General features: G+C 43.1%; 1 protein-coding gene across 5 annotated transcripts in view; it reads left to right on the forward strand.

The window, feature by feature from the left end:
* Window positions 1-10,435: 10,435 nt before the first annotated feature.
* Window positions 10,436-17,430, forward strand: part of LOC144197206 (nuclear receptor coactivator 3-like) — a 53,109-nt gene continuing 46,114 nt past the window's right edge. For all 5 annotated transcript variants that reach the window (XM_077717868.1, XM_077717876.1, XM_077717884.1 and 2 more), the window contains exon 1: window positions 10,436-10,582. The gene's annotated coding sequence lies outside the window, so the exon portion shown is untranslated. The remainder of the gene's footprint in view (window positions 10,583-17,430) is intronic.

The raw sequence follows: 17,430 nt of genomic DNA on the forward strand, positions 1-17,430 counted from the left end.
CCACTAAACATGAGAGTCCGTGTGTTGGAAAATGTAGGATAGAGTGTCAGGTTTCCCGTTTCTAGAGCCTGGGAGATAAAGTAAAACTAAATCTGCAGTAAAACATGGCCCACCTGGATTGGTGAGTATTTAGCCTCCGGGCTGACTTGATATATTCCAAGTTCTTGTGGTCAGTCCAGACCACAAATGGATGATTTACCCCTTTGAGGCGGTGCCGTCATACTTCCAAGGCTAGCGTCACCGCGAGCAATTCATGGTCCCCAAGTTTGTCTGCGCTGAGAGAAAACTAATTCCGAAGCGTTGACCTCCACAATACACTGTTGTTTAGGGCGCGGGGTGCTAAACGGGACCAGAAGTAAAACGGGACTTGAGGTCACTGAAAGAAGCCTCTGCTCCTTCTGACCAAAGGAATGGGGACTTTGTCGACGTGAGTGCTGTGAGGGGGTGGCAATACAGCTATAGCCCCTGATAAAATGCCTGTAGAATTTTTCAAGTCCGAAATGTGCTGTAACTCCTTCCTTCCCCCAGCTGACATTTTTCAGGGTCCGTTCTTAGCTCCCAGTCGGCAACAATGAAACCGAGAAAGGTGCTCTGCGAAACACGAAACTAACACATTTCTTGGTCTTCTCCAGGCGGTGTTGCAACACCTGGTGCACATGCTTTTTGTGCTCTGAAAGAGTGCATGAAAAAAAATAATTGTGGTCCAAATATATGAAAACTAATTGGTCCAACATATCTCGAATTACATAATTTATGAGGGACTGGAACACTGCTGGTGCATTGCAGAGGATAAAGGGCATCACCAGGTACTCAAAATGGCCCTGGGGGGTGGTGGAAAAAATGTGCCCACTCTGAAGCAGTGTGAAAGCCAACTCAATGAGAGGCAAGGAGTATCTGTTTTCTATGTTGATGGCGTCAAGGTCTCAAGGGCTGACGCAGGGGCGTAGCTAGGGCGTCACAGATGTATCCTTCAAGGGCCTCCCGCTCAGGTTAGGAGAGTGGCCCCTGGCAAAAGGTCAATGGCACAACCATAAGGGCGATGGGGAGGGAGGTCCTTTGCATTATCCTTGCTAAAACCCCGTGCAATGTCGTGATAACAGTTCGGCACCTAGCCTAGGTGGATCTTGGGGGTTCATGAACTGACTGGAGCGGAGTGTGTTCCCTTAGCCAAGGAAGACCTAGAACTATGGGAGCCTCTGGGGAGTCCAAAACATTAAAATACGCCACCTCCTGGTGGTTACCGGATATATTGAGGGAGACTGGCTCCATCTGCAGTTCCACTTTGCCTATGGGCCTGTTATGTGCGGTTGTCCTCAAATGTCTAGCCAATTGGCGAGTCCCGATGCCTAGTTGGGAAACCACGGTCAATAAAACTCTTGTCCGCTCCGCAGTCGACCGGTGCGGTGGTGGGCACGTGTGTCTGTCCCGCCCAGGAGAGAGAGGCCGGCAGCAGAATACGATGGGAGGATTCTCAAGTGGCGAGGCTCGCAAACACCTTCCTTTCTATTGTTGAGTCCGTGCTTTTACCGGACGAACTGGGCATGTTCGTAAAGGATGACCCTTCTGCTCACAGTAGAAACATGGACAAAAAGGTCAGGAGAGAAAGCTTTGCTTCAGACCCAGCATTCCATCTATTACTATGGGGAACGTAAGATCTCTCCCCAATAAGATGGAAGAGCTAACGGCACTTACCAAACAACAACGACAATATCGGAGAATCTGCATTATGTGCTTCACGGAGACCTGGCTGAATGACCTAACACCAAACTCTCTCGTGTTCTTGAATGGCTTTCAGCTGGGGGGGAGCGGACAGAGATGCTGAGGAGAGCGGTAGGAAGAAAGGTGGGGGACTAGCTCTTTTTATTAACAGTAGATGGTGCAAACCCGGGCATATTACTGTGAAGGAGCAACTTTGCACTCGAGATATGGAACTAGTAGCTGTTAGCATCAGGCCGTTTTACATCCCCCAGGTGTTCTCGCACGTTATCGTGATAACTGCGTATATACCCCCTTCGGCCGATGCGGCAGTCGCTCGCTGCTTCACGCTACTGTGTACCGGCTGCATACGTCACACCCCCAGTCTTCCTTATCTCTGGTGATTTTAAACATGCTCCTTTGGCTTCTATTCTCCCCACCTTCACTCTGTATGTGAAGTGCCACACCAGAGAACAAAAAGACTCTGGATCTGCTGTATGCCAACAGAAAGGAGGCCCCCACTGGGCCGCTCAGACCACAACCTGGTCCATCTGATCAACTACATCCCAATGGTGAGGAAAATAAAGCCTACCACAAGGATCATACAAAGATGGACCGAGGAGACCAGCATGGTACTGAGGGACTGTTTCGAGTTGACCGACCGGGAGGTGCTGAGCAATTCACATGGGGAAGACATCGACAGCTTAACCTACTGCATCACAAATCATATTAACTTCTGTGTTGAGAACATTGTACCCTCCAAGAAGGTCCGTTGTTACTCCAACAGCCGTGGGTCACCAGGGATCTAAGGGCCCTCCTGAACAAGAAGAAGAGGGCTTTTAGGTCTGAGGAGAAGGAGAGTCTGAAAATGGTCCAGAAGGAGCTGAAGAGAGAGATAGGGAAGGGAAAGATCATCTACAGGAGGAAGCTAGAGAACCAACTCCAGAGAGGCAACGCCAAAGAGGTCTGGAGGAGCTTGAGGACCATCTCAGGCCATGGAGGCAACAAGGAGAGAGACCCGGAGTCTGGAGACAGGGACTGGGCCAATGAACTGAATCAGTTCTTTAACAGATTCTAGGTATTAAGCGAAATTATCATTACATTCCAACCCGAAACCGCTGGTGATCACGGAGTGATTCAAATTTCAAAAAAAGGAATCAGAAGGAAAACGAGTGTGTGTCAGATTATGTTGTGGCAATAAAGCAGTTGTCCTTCCACTGTGAATTTGCAATTATTACGATAATCTGCAAAAACTCCCGGGGGATGTAAAACGGCCTGATGCTAACAACTACTAGGTTGATATTTCGAGTGCAAAGTTTCTCCTTCACAGTAATATGCCCGGGACTGCACCATCTACTGTTAATAAAAACAGCTAGTCCCCCACCTTTCTTCCTACCGCTCTCCTCAGCATCTCTGTCCGCCCTCACCAGCTGAAAGCCATTCAAGAACACAAGAGAGTCTGGTGTTAGGTCATTCAGCCAGGTCTCCATGAAGCACATAATGCGGATTCTACAATATTGTCATTGTTGTTTGGTAAGCGCCGTTAGGTCTTCCATCTTATTGGGGAGAGACCTTACGTTCCCCATAATAATAGATGGAATGCTGGGTCTGAAGCGTCACTTTTTCTCCTGACATTTTCATCCAGCTCTGCATCCTCTTCTCTTCCTCTTTAACTCCGCGGGGAGGTCCAGGTCCAGGGGAATCCAGGTGTTGCCTATCACCAACAGTTGATCCTTTGTGTAAAGCAGTGTAGGCATGGCTGAGTGGGTCAAAATTGTCATGTCCAAAATTTGAAATTTGAAAAGATAAACTAAACTAATAGATCAAAGACGGCCTCTCCCACAGCTTGAGTCTTGGAGTAGAGTCTTGAAAGTAAAGTTTTAAAACATTAAAGTATTGTAAATAATTTATAAAGTAAAGTAACAAGTAAAATCTTAAGAGATGATAAAACGTAAAAATAAAGGATGTAAAAGCTGCAAAGATGTAAAAATGTATGATACGATTTTTTATATTTAGTCCAATTTTATGGGAAAATTTGATTTTAGGTACGGGTGAATTTACATACGAGCTCGGTGCTGGAACGCAATAAGCTCGTGTCTGAAGGTATTACTGCAACTGTTCCAAATAGTTCTTGAAGGTCCTGTGAGTATGATTCTAAACCGTAGCACAGTAGTTGCAGATATGTTCTTAAATATTCATTTCCTCTCAGTTAAAATATCCATTCTATCCTCTACGAGGTGGAGACTGTAACGTGCACTTTAAAAGGGGCTTCATTTTAATGCGTTTCTCTTCTCATTTTCTTAACCGCTTTATCCTCATTCGGGTCGCGGGGGGAGCTGGAGCCAATCCCAGCTGTCTCCGGACCAGAGGCGGGGCACACTGAATTGGTGGCCAGCCAATCGCAGAGCGCAAGGAGATGGACAACCATGTACACTCACCAATACCAAGGGGCAATTTAGAGTGTCCAATCAGCCTATCATGCATGTTTTTAGAATTTGGAAGGACACCAGAGTACCCGGCGGAAGCCCACTCATGCCCGAGGAGAACATGCAAACTCCACACAGGTAGACCTGAACTTGAACCCAGGTCCCCCTAGCTGTATGGCCGACACACTAACCAATTGTGTTTCCATTGTTGTCATTAAACAGGCACGTGTAATGAAACAATGCTCTTTTTAAAAATGATTAAACTTTAGCAAAACAAACTGTCAATTTGCTGTCGAAGAAGTGAAACTTTTGAGAATCAGTTATTGAGTTATGTTCTCATATCTTTTTCTTCTAACATTTTCATTCAATTTGCCCGATGAATTAAGCTTGACCCACAAGGCTAATTGCTTAAATCCTCCACCACAACCCCAATTCAACAATTCCTTAATGACTGTAATCTAAAACTTTCATCATTACCAACTTTCTGAGTCACTTTTTCATTTTCTTACAAAGCTTTCCCTGTCAGTCTTGTTCTTTGTACATCTTTTTTTTTTTTTACGGATACTTGTTGGTGTGCTTAGCTACCCCAATCTCCAGGAAAAAGGCAGCATTTATCATTATCTGTGATCTCGTCCTTTGGTTACTCTAAACTAAATGCCACTATCTCATCATCTTGTCTCTATTCTCTCTCACCCTCCTCTTCGCTTCTCATCCTCTTGCCGTCACACTGTCACTTCCACAACAGGATAGTATATTGACTGCATGCGTGTACATGTGTGCGTGCGTGTGCGTACGTGTGTGTGTGTGTGCGTGTGTGTGTGTGTGTGTGTGCGCGTGTGTGCACGCGTCTGTGTGCGTGCACATACATGAAGATTTCTGTGTTCTTGTCTGTGTAGTATCACCATGGTGACGAATTCTGGTGCTGTCTGTCCCTCGCATAGTGCATCTTGGCAGCAGTTGGGCCACCGGGTCGACCCAAATTCATAGGCCACCTGGCAAAGATGTCAGTCCTCCAAGCTGGACCTAACCAGTCCACATATGGAGCATGCATATGGGCCTCATCTTTAAGAGATGGTTTGCCGGGAGGAGCCGAAGTCCCTCCCTTCAAATCCACACTCAGTTAATATGGTGGGGGCGAAAGTGAATGAGTGTTGTTCAATTATACAGTAATCCCGGATAATGTAGACCAGATATGGCCGCGATAGTCCAAAAATCGCTAAGTAGGGTCACCGCTATTACTAGTACCTTAAAATATGTATTCTCGCCTATATAAAAAAGTACACAAGTAAAATTATCAAGAAGTGTATTCAGTCAATATTACAGTTATATGTACAATTGAATTAAATGATTTTATTGTCATTATGCAAGTATAATGAGATTTAAAGCTTTCACCACATAGTGCACAAATAACAAACAGACAAATAAGTAATCAATAACTAAGAAGTAAGTAAATAAATCAGTAGTACAAGTGAGGTCAGCAGAGGGGACTGGGCTTGTTAACTCTGAAGTCTAGGATGAGTCCCATGGTTTTGGAAACGTTCAGTGCCAAGTTGTTGAGAGCGCACCACTCGCTGAACTTATGGACGCAACAACAAACACATCAATAATCGATAGATAGTAATGATGAATAAATAATCACTAAATAGTAAGATATAAATAATTGCTCAACAATAAATAAGTAGTATATGAAGAAGTAATAAGTCTTGATTAAGTCCTTGGTGCAGCACTCGAGTTGAGTATGGTGACAGCTCTTGTCCTGGCTGTTATGGCTCTGTGGCGCCTTCCAGGGGGCAGCAGGTTGAAGTGGTGGAAGCCGGGATGAGTATTGTCTTTTATAATTGTCTCTGCCCTTCTAAGGCATTAGGATTCGTAGATGCTGGACAGGGGCAGTTGATGATCTTTTGGGCTGTGTTGATCACTCTCTGCAGGTTGGTGTTCAGTTGCTCCTTCCTGAGTATGCTCAAGAAATGTAGCTTCTGGTTCGCCTTCTTGACGAGTGCTGAAGTGTTTGACGCCCAAGTGAGATCAGCAGAAATGTGGCTCCTTGGAATTTGAAACTCTCTACTTGCTCCACACATTTGCCATTATTAAACAGGGGGAACAGGGCGGCCTTCTACCGTCAGAATTCCAGGATGAGTTATCTGGTTTTAGAGACGTTCAGCGCCAAGTTGTTGAGAGTGCACCACTCGCTGAGACTAAGGACCTCATCTCTGTAGGCCATCTCCTTCTCCCCTGTGATCATTCCCACCACCGTTTATTGTCTGCACATTTCACAATGATGTTCTCAGGGTGTGTGGGTCTGCAATCGCGTGTGTAGATCAAGTAGAGTACTGGGCTCAGTACACAGCCTTGAAGTGAGCCGCTGCTGAGCAATTGGGCGACGCAGTTTCACGTACTGGGGTCGGTTGACCAGAAAGTCCTGAGTCAAGACGCATGTGGAAGAAGGGAGCCCCAAGTTAGCCAACTTGGGGATAAGAAAGGCCGATCTTATGTTGTTAAAAGCTGGACTGTAGTTGATGAAAATAATTCTGACATAGCTCCCTCTTTATTCAAAGTGGCTCAGTAAAGCGTGGAGGGCAGAGGTTACTGCGTCTTCAGTGGATCTGTTCGGCCGATATTGAAACTGAAGCAGGTCGTGGATGAGGGGAAGTCAAGTTTTGATGTGTTTGAGTACCAATTTTTCAATGCACTTAGTGATGTTCATTACAAGATGGCACCGTCACGCGGAAACCAGGGGCAGTAGCTCTGTCCACCCTTCGTCCCGAGCTTGGTGTGGGATGTACTGGAGGTTGAGGTGGTGTGACTGGGTGGTGGCCTTGGGACTCTAAGCGGGAAAAAAAAGTTGTTTAGGTCCTCTGCCAGAAGTCGCACCTCGGTCTTTGTAGTTGGTGAGAGTCTGCAGGCTCTGGCCCATTGTTCAGGGGTTGTCAAGTTGCCCTTCTATTTTCCACTCTAAGTCTGCTTTTGCAGCCTTAATTCCTCTCTTCAGGTAGGAGCGAGCTGCGGTGTACAGTGCCCTGTTACCGGATCTGAAGGCTGCATCTCAGGCCCGGAGGAGCGATGGGACCTGGCTGGTCATCCAAGGTTTCTGGTTTGCGTTCACCTGGATGGTCTTCTCCACAGTGACCGTAGCCATGCAGTACTTGAGGTAAAACAGTGGTGCAGAAGCCAGGTCAGGCCAAGGGATAATGGTTCGCCTTTGTGGCTTTGATTGTCTGTTTGAGGGAGTGTAAGCTGGGGCCAAGAACAAGGAGGTATGATCTGACTGTCCCAAGTGTGTGCATGGAATGGCTCTGGCTTTGATGTTCGAGTAAACATTATTCAGAGTTTTTACCCTCTCTTGTGGGACATTTCAAATATTGGTAAAATTTCGGCATAACAGTTTTGAGATTTGCCTAATTCAAATCTCCTGCAATTATGTGTGCTGCACTTAGGTAGGCTTTCTGGTGATTGTTTATTGTGTAGAGGGAGAGAGCGGTACTTACCAAGTTACCATAGCGTCCGGTGGGAAGTAGACAGCAATGATAACAACGGCTATCTCTCCGGACAGAAAGAAGGGTCTGCATCTCACTGTCATAAATTCTATGTCTGGGGAACAGCATCTAACCAGAACACTGCTATTGTTATATCATCACTTCCTCTTCTGAGGGGCTCTCGAGCGGTGTGTTGAAGTCCTCTCATGCCAGTTTCACCGCCATATCTACGGGATAAATCTAATAATTTGGGTGCATTTTTTTATTCCTAGTGGTTACCAATTGCTTAATGTCCTTGGAAAAGGATATTGTTGACATTTTCTGAATGTTCGCCTCTTCTTTCCTGGTATATAACACAGGTAGATTCATTTATACATAAATGTCGGGCTACATCTTTAGAATATGGAGCAATCTCACTTTTTCGGTCACTGTCATCATGTCTTGATTTTTCTTGAGCTCAATGGATGGCTTAGATAGCCCAGGCATTGTCAATGGCGACTCAAAATCCAAACAAAGCTGGTGTAGGCATCTACTTGTCTTTCTCCACAGGTGACATGCTCAATGGGAAATTCACTCGCAACAAGATAAGGCAAGATGTTCTCCTCCGTTCTTCAACGGTGAAATATTCCTTCATCAATGAGGAGTGTCACCCAATTCAAAAGTGTGCCATGGCTATCGTCCTTTTTTATCCCTTGTCTTCTGCATGCGTGTTCCAGCATGAATTTTGACCTTTTTATGATTTATTTTTTACATACTTAACTTAAAAAAACGCAACGTACTGTAGCCGTGAACGTTGAAACTGCAAGAGTTGAAGTGGTGAAGAATTACGGTTTGTATTGTTGTTGGCAAAGTTTCATAGAAAAAAAAAAGAAAAATTGGATGCGACATGGCAAATTAAGAAGAAAAACAGAGAGGTTATTCTTTAGCAGGATGACTTGCTTTTTTTTAAACTGCAATCCTAAACAAAAACAATTTAAAAATACAACCACTTGCCAGCACTCGAGACTTTATCACCAATATTTCAGTGCTGAATTTAGGGGGTTGTGTATGGTGAGATTTTTATTTACCGGTCATTTCCTTGGGTCAATTATTGGGTGAGCAGGCAGAAGCATGGACACCATACGAAGAGTTGGGCAAATAAGTATTTTGTCAGTTACCAATTGTACAAGTTATCCTATTTTAAAAGATTAGAAAGGACTGTAATTGTCAGCATGGGTAAACCTCAACCATGAGAGACAATGTGGGAAAAAAAACTGAAAATCACATTGATTTTTAAAGAGTTTATTTGCAAATCATGGTGGAAAATAAGTATTTGGTCAATACAAAAATGTCATCTCACTTTATGTACCCTTTGTTGCCAATAACAGTGGCCAAACATTTTCTGTAACTCTTCAAAAGCTTCACAATGGGTATGGTGTTGTTCGGATGCAATTAAGTAATGTTCCTTTTCCAAACACGAGAACCTGTGTTTCTACCAAAAAGTTCTATTTTGGTTTCATCTGACCATAGCACATTCTCCCAGTCCTCTTCTGGATCATCCAAAAGATCTCTAGCAAACCACAGAAGGGCCTGGATGTGTACTGGCTTCAGCAGGGGGACACGACTGATAATACAGGATGTGAGTCCCCGGCGACGCATTGTTTTACTGATAGTAGCCTTTGTTACTGTGATCCCAGCTCTCTGTAGGTCATTCACTGGTTCTGGGATTTTAGCTCACCGTTCTTGTTATCATTTTGACTTCACAGTGTGAGATCTTGCATGGAGCCCCAGATCGAGGAAGATTATCAGTGGTCTTGTATGTCTTCCATTTTCTAATAATTGCTCCCACAGTCGATTTCTTTAGCTATTGCAAATTCAGACTTCCCAGCCTGGTGCAGGTCTACAATTTTGTCTCTGGTGTCCTTCAACATCTCTTTGGTTTTGGCCATAATGGAGCTTGGAGTTTGAGAGACTGCAGTTGTGGACAAGTTTTTTCTTTTATACCGATGAGTTAAAACAGATGCTATTAATACAGGTAACGAGTGGAGACCCAGGTAGACCTTGTTAGACCTTGTTAGACCTTGTTAGACCTTGTTAGTCCTCGTTAGACCTCGTTAGAAGTCAGACCTTTTTGACAACCAGTAATCTTTCTTGTTTGTAGGTGACCAAGTACTTATTTTCCCAATGTAATTTGGAAATAAATTCTTTAAAAATCAAATGATGGGATTTGCCCCACATTCTGTCTCTCATGGTTGAGCTTCACCCATTTTGACAATTACAGGCCTCTCTAATCTTTTCAAGTAGGAGAACTTGCACAATTGGTGGTTGACTAAATACTTATTTGCCCCACTGAGTGTTGTAAATCAATGCAGTTGCTAATTATTGCCAGATGCACAGCATACACAAATCATGTAAAGCATTAGGCTGTAATGTGAAAAAATCAGCATATGAGTCTTTTCACAGCAGACATTTCAACAAAATAATTAATAGAATTTGGAGCAATTTTAATCATTAAGTTAGCACTTCATGAAATTATTATGAATATTTCTTCATAGCATGGAGGTAGTTATTGTGTTAAACTTCCAATCCAAGACTGATTCTTTAGTTTAGAAAACAAATATTCAACCGAGCCAAGGATTTGCAAGGCATGTGTTGTGAAGGTTTCCACCTTGTCACCTTTGGCCGACCTGCCGTCGTCGCTGACACCCGTCTGCAAGCGGCGAGACAGACAGCGAACGCCCCCGCGAGCCACTCACCTCCCCTGCTCTCCCCTGCGTAGTGGTGTCGTCTGCCAGTAGTTTATTTCCGGGTATAACAGCGAAGACCTAACCGCGGCGCATTCCACTAATAAACTGCAGTACCCATAACCACCCGCGACGCCTCAACTTACAGAACTGGCTTCGTTAGGCTCCGGGAGTGTTTCTCATTTAAACAAATAGTGCCGAAGATGGCGGAGTGTTAATGGTGTAAAGACAAAATGATCGTTCCAGCAGAGAGATACGTCTAAAGGTAAGACTTCCCAATGTGTTTATTGGCATTCATACCTGAATTTCATCAGACTTTGCGTTGGGTTTACGATGTGTTAGAGGACGGAAATGTAGCCCTCATACTTGTATAGCCTGCGGCAGTGCACACAAATTGCTATTGGTGCGCTGCGGAGGGTAGATTGTGCGCTCTTTCACGTGACAGTAAACAAATATTTCAAATGTTGTATGTGCATACCTGCTCGAGTATCTGTGACGATTATTATTATTATTTTTAAATAGCATTTATGTTAAACCATGTGAATTTCAAACGAGCTGTCTGGTTCTCACTCAAGCCGCCGGTGTCAAGTGTTTCCGCTTGAAGTGTCGGCGAAGTTTATGTTAAAAATTTAAACAAACACACACGCTTGCAGCGTTTGGTGAAATGTGTAATGTTTGAGTGCCCGTTTTGACAGCGACGGTCAGCTGGCATCTTGTGAGACGTGTCGTCCACGAAGCGGTGGTGACCTCCGGGAAGGCAAGAGGTTTGCTGATATAATGAGTTGGCGTACGCACATTTTACACGATCGTACGTATTAAATGCACTTATAAAAGGAGAGACCCCTGATTTTGCATTTCACATGTGCATGCGTCCGATTTGTAAAGATGCTGTCTGTCTGCAAGAGCACGCCAGAGATACTGCAGCGCGCAAGAAATGTGAAAGTATTCCAAGTCCATATTTGTACAAAAAAATCGGAAATGCATTCAGTGCAAAGGTGAATGCTTGTCCCTACTGTTTTTTGTATTTTATTTATTGATTTATCCGTCATTCCCATTTTGTCTGCTGTACAGTATGTCATTTGATCTTACCCTCTGAAACGCATCTCGCCGTGCAAATCTGCAGGGGGCAGCACCGCGGTCTTGCACCGTCACACTGTAATAATACCGTGCGTATGTACACGGAGTCGTGTGCTCGCCCCAATGTGTGTAAACACAACGGCGGTCAAAGTAATACACTTGATGAGTGATCTAGTGAGCAATTTTGCTCCTGAGGACGACTTACTTGCTTGAATGTACCCATTTTATGCAGGTGCAAATGCTCTCTTTATGATTGTTTTCATGAAATGATAGCAGTGTTTTATGTCTAATCTCATTTCATTTTCTGAACCCCTTTATCCTCACTAGTGTCCTGGGGGTGCTGGAGCCTATCCCAGCTAACTTTGGGCCAGAGGCGGTGGACACCCTGAATTGGTGGCCAGCCAATCGCAGGGCGTAAGGAGACAAACAATCATTCACACTCATACCTAGGGGCAATTTCAAGTGTCCAATCAGCCTACCATGCATCTTTTTGGAATGTGGGAGGAAACCGGAGTACTTGGAGAAAACCCACGCAGGTTCGAGGACAACATGCTCCACACACGTAGACCGACCTGGATTTGAATCCAGGTCGTCCAATTTTGTGGCCGATGCGCTACAGGTCGTCAGTTTTTTTTATGTCTAATTTGCAATTCAGAGTATTTTAAAGCATGCATTGTTTAAATATATTTACCCATACACATAATTATTGATGATTTTATCAGTTGGGTAAATCATGACAATTGTTCAGTACACATGTTGAATGGTTGTGTGATTTGTGTGAGACAGGTTGGATATTTATGACTAAGAGAGATTCAGCCTTTAGATTGAAGAAGACTTACCGTATTTGCTCGCATTTAAGCCGTCACCGTGGATGAACTACACCCTTAAAATTGATGAATTTTACAATTTCTCGCATATAAGCCACCCACTGAGTCAAAAATGTCAACTCCATATTCATGGTTTTAATAGGGAATACAAATGTTACTTTGAAGGGAAAATCTTTTAAAAAAATTATCGCACGTTGTATTTCTGAGACACTGTATGAATCAAAAGCACATTATTAGGGTCAATATCGTAAGGAAGCTAAGAATTCATCCATTAATGGTTGTTTTCTTACTGCAAAATAGAGAATGACCAACAAATAGTAAATGTTAATTTAATTTGCCGATATCTACTGGTGAAAAAGAGTATAGCAACTGAAAGTCCTGTGTGCATATAAGGCGTATCCTTGATTCAGTCATTTTTTTGTTACAAATATGGCTTATGTGCAACTAAATATGGTAAAATCTACATTAAAATAATTTCATCCATCTATAATCTATGTTACAGGGGGGTGGTGGTGCACCCTTGACTGATTTCAAATCCTGCTTTAAGAAGCATATACAGCAGGGGTGAGGAACTTATGGCTTGCGAGCCAGACATGTCTCTTTTGATGGGTGCATATGGATCTCCATTGCCATGTAAGCTAAAATGTGGAAAACGCTGCTGAGAGATCTGCGAGAGACTGCACCAATAAAAGCCTCATGTTGGCACATCAAAGTGGCGCTGACACTACTTTGAGCGACGCTACACCGACCAATGGAAGCCTCGTGTTGCCATATCTCTCTTCGCGTCATTATCTCGAATAACCTGCATTGACCAGTAAGAGGTTCACTATTGCCCACCAAAAATTTAAATGGCGCCGAAAATAACTCTAGTGCTGCTTTAGTCATATTTTTTCTTTTCATTGGAATCCCTTGCATTTGCTGCATATACTCATTCGTTAGCAGTAGCATAACAATGCTATTAGTAAAATAAATTTAGAAATACTTGTTGTACTTTAAAATTGTTTAAATAACACGCCGTGAGTGTTTTTAATTTTAAATTCTGGGTATGGCTCTCAAGAAATTCTATTTCAAAATATGAATGGTTTATGGCTCTCTTGGACTAAAAAATAGTTCAAAATGTTTGACCGATTAAGAAAAATGGGGACACACGTTAGGAAGGTATACCTGTGAATAAGACAGGATTGGGTAACCTGGAATTCACCTGTGACTGAAATGAAGGGGGCACAGGTAAAGACGCTTTGAGATCGTTTTGTATGGTTTATTCTGTGCCGTTGTCTGTTGCGGAGTCGGAAAGCCTTCTGACTCCAAATGCTCCACATTTTTTCTTCATTCTCACTCGTAACATGGGGAGTGTTTCCCCACTGTCCTCTGCCTTCCCTCAACTGCAGTGTGGCGACCCTGTTGTTCTTGAGGCCTGTTCTCCATGTGTCAGTGTGTTTAACAGGAATTAATTTTCAGTGGTTTACATTCATTCAGCTCTGTGATGGAGGGGTCATTCTATTTGGGTGGCGTGTGTATTCATTTTTGTCCAACCCCTGTCCATTTCTCAATGCCTTTAGCCTTATATATAGCTGTCATCAAGATTTCAGCTGACATGTTTGGTCTTCATTTAGGGGCTTTCTTAGAAATATATGAATAAATAAAGAATACAGTCATACCTCGTCATACGACCGCTCGTCATACAACATTCTTGTCTTACGAAGGAAATTTCGATCGAATAATTTGTCTGAGATACGATCAAAATTTCGTGATGCGACTAAGCCAGGGGTCAATGACGATGAGGCTGTTTATCTTTGTAGCGCACATACGAGCATTTGGAGATACGGGCAAATAATTATCTCTAGATACCAGAACATTTTCGAGATACGAGAAAGCCAGGCGGCCATGAAATGAGAGGCTGTTTATCATTATAGCGTCCATTAGGCGTCTTTTTTGCCGCATTTCTTTCGTGTATAACAATATCTACGAGCACCGAACGATTTATTCAGACGAATTACGATCAAGAACCGCACAACACGCATGCGCGGGCAAAAAGAGGGCTTTCTGGCTAATGAAGTATACTCGTGCAGTCAACGCCAATAGGCAATTGCACTCTTTCTCAGAATAAAACTTCATTACTCAGAATCAATACGTGGGTAATCTCAGCTGTTGCATTTCCTGTTATTATTATCTAATACGAGGAGTATTATATTACTGTGGTACTTTTCGGGAATGGTAGCTTCAAAATAAAAAAAAAAATTTGAAAATCTTTTGGGATTTCCAGATTTAGGGAGGTTGTCTGGAGTCCGGAGTTTGTGTTTTATTTCCAGAGAAACTTCGGAAAATCTGGACTATTTGGAAGCCCCGCTCCAGATATTCATAGCTGGGAGTGTGATTTTATTATTTTTTTATATGGTCTGTTAAAATTTATTTTTATTTTGTTTTCACCATCACAACCCATTCAGAAATTGTCGCATAACTTGCAAGACGCTGGCTGCCAGCCTTTTTGTAACTATGTTTGTCATTGGACATCTATCGCTCCCAAGTCATTCGCCTTGCATCTGTGGAAACTTAGCGTTGTCTTTTTTTACCTATTGAAGCTGATTTTTCCCTCCACTTGCGAACCGTGGACCTGTTTTTTTTTTTTTTTGTTGACTCGATGCAGTTCGATTTCCATGTTCCTCTGTGTAAAAGACAACTCCCAGTTTGACCTGTAAGCGTATCTCTTTGCAGGTGGCATTTTTTTTTAGGTAAAATCGATATTGTTTTGCAAAATGCCTACCTAATTACATTCCTATAGGTATGTGCCCTTTTCTTGCACTTTCATGTCGAGCCTTTTCCTCTGTGTAGAAAGTAGCGTGTCAGCAAGAAATGCAGAATTTTGAATTAAGGATGGCATGCCAGGCATGGATTCCGATTTTGTAGACTTTAGAATTAGACCGTAGCCACATTCTGAAAAAAATGGCTGAAATCAGATTTGAAACCACATATAACGTTAAGATTTTTTTCTCAGCTCGTTCAGGCTGTCAGAAAAATTGGAATTAGCACTGAACTTGCAGTGTGGCCATTCATATAGCAGTCATTTATTATTTGGATTATTTTTTAAGCATTATTAATAATATATGCAATGAGTTAAGGCTTGGAAAATTTTAAAATATAAAAAAAGTAATCAATCTCGTTTATCACTCGTGCTGCCAATAAAATATATTTCATTAAAGTTTTTATAGACGAGTTGTCAGCCGAGACAATACCATGGCGAACGCTAATATTCTACATTTCACGTTTCCTCCTCTGTGTGAAACAATTGGGTATAGACCATCTCCACCTGCTTACTTATATTTTTAATGTGAGATGAATGTCAAGTAGCCATTTTGGTGCCTTTGTCAGGTGTCACATTGTTGGCTATTTTTGCTTCTGAATTCTTGTTTCATGCTTTCTTATGTTTTCTGATTCTCTAACTTCAATGTACACAAGAAAATCTATTCAATTTCTGAAGTGGTGCATTTGTGCTAAGTTTCTATTGCTGCTACTGAGGAACCAGGATTTCCTTTGTGAAACCCATCTTATTTCCTTCTGCGCTGTATGAAAGTGAGATGACGAGACTGCACAGAGGAGGGGGTAAATAAGAGGGGAAGAGTGGTTGTAATAAAGTGGCGACACCCACAAAAATTCACTGCGTGCTGTAGCATCCAGCTGTTACTGGTTTCGTGAGGCTTGGTTGCCACAGCAACACAACCCCTTCTCGCCTGCTCAAGGTCGTTCATCCAGTGCGTAACTGAGCATCATGCAGCACACACTTGCTAATAAAGGGAGGCAGAGATAAATTTGCTTCCAATGGACCAATGGAAAGTTCTTCAGTGACATTGTGTTAGTGAACATCATCCGTAAGCTCCACCTCCCACAGTGACACAATGTCATTTTTGTCAATAAAGTAACAAGCAGCGAGGACCCCTGGACTTGTGGCTGTGTAGTCTCTGATACAATATTTATCTGGTCAGTTGAACAGAGACACTAATTTGAACTTGCTGTTGTCTTTCACTTAACATACATTTGCACATTGCTTACTCCAGCACTTTCTATATTGTCTGCTCTCTTTAGTAGTTGACAAAATCCCCGAGTGGGAAGTCTTTGTTTGCCGTCACTATTTCTGCTCATTTTGACATTAATTACCACTTATTGTTACATGCAGACCAGGTTCTATATGTATGTGTGTGACTGTGTGTGTCTCTGTGTGTTTATATATATTCATATTCATATTCTGAACCAATTTGGGTCATGGGGGTTGCTGGAGCCTATCTCAGCTGACTGCAGGCCAGAGGTGGGAGACACCCTGAATCCGGGGCCAGCCAATCGCAGGGCACATGGAGATGGACAATCACACGCAGTCACACCCTTAACTAAGGGCAATTTAGCGTGTCCAATCAACATACTATGCATGTTTTTGGAATGTGGGAGGAAGCCGGAGCACCCGGAGGATCCCCACACAGGAAAACATGCAAACAACTCCAAACAGGTTGGACGTGACCTGGATTTGAACCCAGGACCCCAGAGCTCTCAAACCCACGTGCTAACCACATATGCTACCAGCCCGCCGATTGTTAATCTGTTGGCTCAGTTTTCATCTTGTATGTGGCAATAAGGCAGTACTGGTCAATGTAAAAACTGTTAATTTTTAAAGCAACTCTGGTTCGTTTATCACCGTCAAGGGCAGCTAATTAGTCAAGTGTATGGTCATTATACAATGTTCCCATTTAGTTTCAGACTAAAATACAATCCATCCTGCGATTTCCCCAAGCAGAACCATTTGAAAGGCCCTGGAGTTTCTCCTTTCTTTAAGTTAATTTATGTTTTGAAGCTGCCCCGCTCGCCAAACTTCGGTGCGGGCAGGCGCCGGCTCTATTCCCGCTGGTGGTGGTATGACTGTTAGTGCGGATGGTTGTTTGTCTCTCTGTGTGCCCTACGGCTGACTGGCGACCAGTCTAGGTGTAGTCTGCATTTCGCCCGAAAGCAGCTGGGTTAGGCTCCAGCAACCCCTGCAACACTTTCGAGGCTGCGCGCTATAGAAGATGAATGAATGAATGAATGAATGAATGAATGAATGAATAATTTATGTTTGTGAAATAGATTTCCTACATGGTGTACGCCTTCAAGAAAGATGGCTTTGTGTTTTTAACTCATTTTTCCATTTTAAAATATCAAGACCTAGGTAATGCCTTTTAGCCAAACTTTA

Source organism: Stigmatopora nigra, chromosome 1, assembly GCF_051989575.1.
Source record: "Stigmatopora nigra isolate UIUO_SnigA chromosome 1, RoL_Snig_1.1, whole genome shotgun sequence".
NCBI lineage: Eukaryota > Metazoa > Chordata > Actinopteri > Syngnathiformes > Syngnathidae > Stigmatopora > Stigmatopora nigra.